The sequence below is a fragment of the Cupressus sempervirens genome, chromosome 11 (genome assembly GCF_028749045.1).
Source record: "Cupressus sempervirens isolate cs-2001-9-10 chromosome 11, ASM2874904v1, whole genome shotgun sequence".
NCBI classification, from domain to species: domain Eukaryota; kingdom Viridiplantae; phylum Streptophyta; class Pinopsida; order Cupressales; family Cupressaceae; genus Cupressus; species Cupressus sempervirens.
Window position 1 is genome coordinate 719,338,016 of NC_143128.1, and position 6,752 is coordinate 719,344,767.

A 6,752-nucleotide genomic window follows, 5' to 3' on the forward strand; every position below is an offset into this window, starting at 1 on the left:
TCTTCCAATATTCCCATCCTTCAATGGATATTCAATAGTTTTGAATCTTTTTACCTCAACTAATTGTTGTCCAAAAGTAGTCAAAGCATTTTCATGCAAACATTCATCTAACAAAGAAAGATTGCCGCACATATCACATGTACCAAAAAGACATGCATTGAAAAGAAAGTATTGATCATTAGGTGGTATTGATCATTATAGTTCATGGTGGTATTTTTATACCACATTCTTGCAATATTTATTTATTATGCATGGTACCACATATAGATTGAAATACAACATAATGGTAATGAAATTGAATATAAGTTTTACAACATGTGATTCTTTCCTTGTTAATCCTTACATACCATGGTTTACACTTTTCAAAAGATCTTTGACTAATGGTAATATTTAATACCTTACCATCTACAAATTTTCTAAATAATTCAGTTTGAGTCATGTCCAAAAGGTGTTTAGGATGTGGATAACGTATTTTTGATGCAATTCTCAATTTAAGAACATCTTTTGAATTAGGTGATACGCTTGTATTATCATGCCAAAAAATTTCAATCAAACTTTTGACTTCACTAGTAAATTTCATATCACATCTCGGGAGTCTACCAGTAGAAGTTCATAAAACATTTGTTGGATCATATTCAAAGTTAACCCTTCTCTTTATAGCTCTTTCTAAAGTCTTACGATTCACATTAAGATATCCACTTATGTTGATAATCAATCTTTTGTCAATTGTTGATTTGTTAACTAAAGCTATTGGTATTGCTTGTCGTGATGCATTATTATCTTTAGACTGAATTCTCTTTCCGATAACATCAAAGGCACTAGCAACAGTGGATACAACTTGTTTTAAAGACTCATTTTTATTCTTGGATTTTGCATACATTCCTAACCTTCTCATTACTTTTCATATTTTAGACATTTTAATTAGTTGCAACATCAACTAACATTGAAACCCAAATTTCTTATTATAAAAAAAATGTTTATACAATCTATTAGCATGTGTCCTAATTTGTCTCCATGAAACCAATCCCTCAAGATTATCTAGCACATCATTAGGAATATGAAAATTATGTTCATACAATTTACTATCATTCTAACATGTTTGTTCAGTAGTTGGTGTTTCTATGTCTACATTCATGTAATTAGAGTTTTTTGTGCATGATCGTTTGATAATTGATTCTCATGAAGAAAATCTAAATCATTTAAATCGTAACCTGCTTCTAAAAAATCACCAATTTCATCACGAGAGAAAATTTGAGGGTTTGGAGACACATCTGTATTGAATGCATAATTAGAATGTGCACCTAAATTTTCTTGTATTGGGTTCTCTTCTTTGACCTCTTTATCCATCGTGGTATCCTAAATGTCTTTCTCCTTTGAAACATTGTTCAAGTCTCTGATTCTTTGTCTTCTCTCTTGTTGACGTCGTACTTCATTCTCTTTATTTGTTGTAATCTCCTCATCTATCAGAACCTTTTCTTTCTTCTTTCTTCGTTGTTTTTATCCCATGTTTGCACCAATTTTGAATTTGAATCAATAGCTTGCAAATTGTAGAAGAAGACAAGAAAATAGAATAACTATGAGAGAATTCGTTGTTGCAGATCGAAACTATTATTCAACCATTTCAATCATTAAAAGTCGGTCTATGGGGCAACTTTTGGGGCCCAACGGGTACATAAGAATTGGGTACCTGATTGTTTGAAAATTGGGTACCTGCTTACAAATCAGGTAACCGATTTTAAAAGAATCGGGTACTCGATTTTTAAATAATCAGGTACTTGATTCTTACAATAGTTAAAACACAATTGGGCATCCGATTTTTGAATTACAAGTTGGATGCCCGATTCTTGAGACATGAGCAGGAATTTGGTATGACACGCGACTTTTACATGGGGTTTTGCCTTGGGGAAAGGCATGGCATAGGCTTGGTTCCACCAAGTCATGCCTTTATGATCCATTTTTTTCTAAGGCATTTAATCAAACAATTTCAGGGATTGTTGTAATTTTTTTATAGTCGTCCCCATCAAATTTTTTGATGAAACAAAAACACATTATAGGTCTTACTATTTTGATTCCAAAAATGTAAATTTTATAGTGTTATTAGTTTATTTTCTATTTTTCCATTATTTATTAATCAAAACTATCTCTTAAATGTTTAAAAGTGACATTCACTAAAACTTTAATAACTTTTTTATTTTATAATTTTTCTTAAATTAATTTATATGTCATCAATCTACATACAATTCTTTTGAGGTTTTTTTTTTTTTTTTTTTTTTTTGAAAGAAGTGAGATTTTGATCAAATTATGGTGTCCATACATGAGAGGTTTTAAAATTTACCTTTATAGCCAATTAATAATTAATAATAATAAAAATATTCAATAAAAAATTAGGGAGAAATATTGTCATCAATCTCAGGTGTATTAGGTAACTACCTTTAACAGGATTTGTGAAAATTCATTTATTTGTGTCAAATTATGGTGTTTGTACACGAGCGTGGTATGGTCTTGAAACAAACATTTTGAAAAAATGGTTTTTAAAGATCCATACCAAAAATATAATCTATCATATGGGTACAAAAATAAATTACATATTCAAAAACTAGATTTCGAACATTAAAATTTTTATTTTTGAATTTTTTTAATATTCAATCTCTAAATGCCTCAAACTTTGACATCAATTGACAAAAAATTTCAAAAATAGGAAAAACACTTCCACTTTTTGGCCAAAAGTGAGACCCAACTTCTTGCACTGACCCACTATAGTTGTCATCGATCATCTAGAAAAGAAATATTGAAGTTTAAGTAATTTTAGTTGTAACAGAGTCAAGTATTAACTGAGAAAGTTTAAGTGTTCACCAAGCATGAACAAGGAAAACAAGTTAAGATTAGATTTAATTTAATTTGAGGCCAACAATTGATGAAAATTAAGAATGTTTCAAGGATAAGGATGAAGGTAGTTATTAGATCAATGGCTGCAATAATTCAAAGAAGATCTAATGAAGTCAAATTAACAATTTGAAATGGAGCACAAATTTCAATGCAAAGTTATATTTTTTGAGCATCTAGATTCAATAAATTCGGATCCAATAGAGATCTACAATATGATTAAGTGAATATTTTTGGAAGATTGTAGAATGAAAAAATATTTATATTTAAAGGGATGAACAAGATGTTTCTTCTTGTTGATGTTGAATGTGTTGATCAAGTTGTCGAAGAAGAAAGAAGACAAAAGATGAACCAAGAAGAACAATGTTGTGAAGATCAAGAAAATAAAGTTCTAAGTTGAAGTGTGAGTGTGTAAAATAGCTAGAAAGGGATAAGAAGGAAGAGATAGAAAAAAGAAGAGATTTGAACAAGCAAGGTCATGCTAAAACCTAACATATCATTTCATTGTTACTTTTTTACCATTGTAGTAGAAAAATCTCTTAACTAAGTGGAATCCTAACAAGACTTTGAAATCCTATATGGTAGCATTCTTTTGAATGTTTTGTAAGTCCTTTAGAGAAGGCCACTCTTTAGAAATGTCAAGGAGTGATAAGGTCTACATAATCTTTGACTGAAAACCCTCTAACAAGATCACACTAAAAATGTGCATGCAACCTTTAACAAGGTTGGCTCCTAGTAGAGCTTACTTTAGAAGAGTGAGAATATTTGGGTTGTTGGTTCCCAAGTGGTTTTTCCCTTTATAGGGTTTTCACATTAAATACTTGTGTCAAATGTGTGAATCCTTATTGTGTTGCAAGTGTTTTTTCATGTTAACTATTTACTCTTGCAACTTTGTATAAGCTAGATGATTACTTTGATACTTGGTACATTAAGGAATGGTAAGGTAAGAAGTTTGATGCAAATATGGAATCAAATTGAATAATGATATTTGATGTGGTTACTAAGTTATTGATTTGAAAATTCAATAAAAATGAATTGGCACTAAAGTATTTTTAAGGCCTTCGCTCTCACTTATCCAACAATTACTTGTACCAAAGAAGCCATGGGAGGATATCAATAGACATTTATTTTGGTTTACCAAGGATGCATGATTCAATTTTTGTCATGGTGGTTGACAAGTTTTCAAAGATGACACATTCTATACCCTACAAGAATACTAATGGTGTTGTTCATGTGGTTGAATTGTTTTTGATAAAAGTGGTAAAACTTGATAGTCTACCAAAATTGCATAGTTTCAGATTGAGACACCAAGGTTATTGGGTACTTTTGGTGAACATTATGGAAAAAGTTAAAAGCATATTTGTAGTTCATCAACTTCATCCATAGATTGATGGACAAACTAAAGAGGTGAATAAGAGTTTAGGAAATTTGTGATGTTTGGTTGGAGATAAATCAAAGGGATGAGATTTGATTTTATTGCTGGCCAAATTTGCATACAATAATTATGGACCAATAGGAGTAGTGATAAATTTTCATTCTAGATAGTATACGGAAGTAGTCCTAGAAATGCTTTTGATTCAAGGAAGTTGGACAAAGGAGAGACAAGTAGTGCTGAAGCTAAAGATTTTGCAAAACATTTAAAGAAAAATTCATGAGTAGATGACGAATCATAAATTACTAAAATAAATACATGGTACAAGGCTAAGACAGATGAAGAAAAGAGACATAAGGAATTTTAGATTGGAGATGAAGTCATAGTTCATTTGAGAAAGAAGAGATTTCCAATGAGAAATATAATAAGTTGAAGATGAAGAAGTTTGAACCATGCAAAAATACTCAAGAAACATGATTTCGGGAATGTCTATGAAGTAGAATTGCCTAGTGAGCTAAATATTTCACCAATGTTCAACATTTCAAATCTGGCAAAGGATCATGAAGGTGTTGAAGACAATGTCATTGAAGCACAATGGAATATTCTAGAAACTACTTCAACTACAAAGGTGATTGAAGGAATTTTTTTCATAGAAGTGAAACTACATAGTCTACCAAAAGAGCATAGTTTCATAATGAGACACCAAGTTTGTTGGGTACTTTTGGTGAACATTATGGAAAAATTTAAATATAGATTTGAAGTTCATCACATCATATCATCCACAGATTGATGGACAAACTAAAGTGGCTAATGAGAGTTTGGGAAATTTGTGATGCTTGGTTAGAGATAAATCAAAGGGATGAGATTTGATTTTATTGCAAGCCAAATTATTTGCATATAATAATTATGAACCACTAGGAGTAGTTGTAAATCAACATTCCATATAGTATATGGAAGTAGTCCTAGAAATGCTTTTGAATTAAGGAAGTTGGATAAATGAGAGACAATTAGTGTTGAAGCTAAAGATTTTGTAGAACACTTAAAGAAAAATTCATGAGGAGGTGAGGAAGCATAAATTACTAAAATGAATACATAGTACAAGGCTAAGGTAGATGAGAAAAAGAGGCATAAGGAATTTCAGATTGGGGATGAAGTCGTAGTTCATTTGAGAAAGAAGATATTTCCAATGAGAATATATAATAAGTTGAAGATGAAAAAGTGTGTACCATGCAAAATACTCATGAAACATGATTCAAGAAATGTCTATGAAGTAGAATTACCTAGTGATCTGAATATTTCACCAATGTTTAACATTTTAGATTTGACAAAGGATCATGAAGGAGGTGTTGAAGATGATGTCAAATGAGCACAATGGAATATTCTAGAAATTACTTCAACTACAAAGGTGATTGAAGGAATTTTAAATAGTCATGTTGGTTGAAACACAAGAAGGAAGACATGTGAAAACTATATGGTCAAGTGAAAGAATGACGTATTGAAGATTCATAGTGGAGGCTTATTATCTTGGTTTCCCTCTAAACATCTGAGATGTGACAGAGTCACTTCTCAAATTACCTTGGATGTCTAGTGCAGGAGCATCTTGAGTGTAAGGACAAATCTTGCATCACCTTAAAAAAATATTTCTATCAACATGCTATTATTTCTTCCTTAAGGTTCATTTTAGATGTATTAGTATGTCAATAAAATTTCATTGCAACATCAAGTTTATTATGTGTTTTTTATTCATTATTATTATTATTTATTTAACTTGAGTAGATTCGAAGCCAAGACCTCTAATTTACTATTGTGTTGTAGAATCTTGCCTAAGGTATACATAAATAAATTTTCATCATTCACTTTTACAATTAATATTAAACCCAAAAAAAATCTAGTCTCCCTCATCATAGTACATATGAATTATATGACTATTATTTTATTAAAAATAGATCATAAATAAATATCTATGTAAAATAACTATTTATTTTTTATTAAATATAATTAAAGCTTTTATAAATTTGATATTTTTTATTAAATATAATTAAAGCTTTTATAAATTTGAAAGATCAGTTATATATTAGGGAAGCACACATTTAAAAAAACACTGTATAGATCAACAACACTAAAATTAAAATCTATAGAACCCATCACAACACATTTGATTGATTTAATTAATTGATTATCAATATAATTTATCAAATTTCATCCTCTCGCAACTTTAAGAGTTAATGTTAATATAAAATGCTCTAAAAACAATTGTGATAATATGACAGTTGCACTCCAGCCTACAACGTAACAGCCTACAAATGAAAGCTAAAGATATGGAGAGATGGCGATTAATTTATGAGCATTGCTGTAATACAAGAGTTTGTGGCTGCATTCCCATGAGGTTTAGCAGGCCTACGCAAAAATTGCATTATTCCAGCATCTAAGGAATTTTTATCTGTCATTTTAAATCATTGTATACACGCAACACGTTATAATCATTCTGCAAACTATA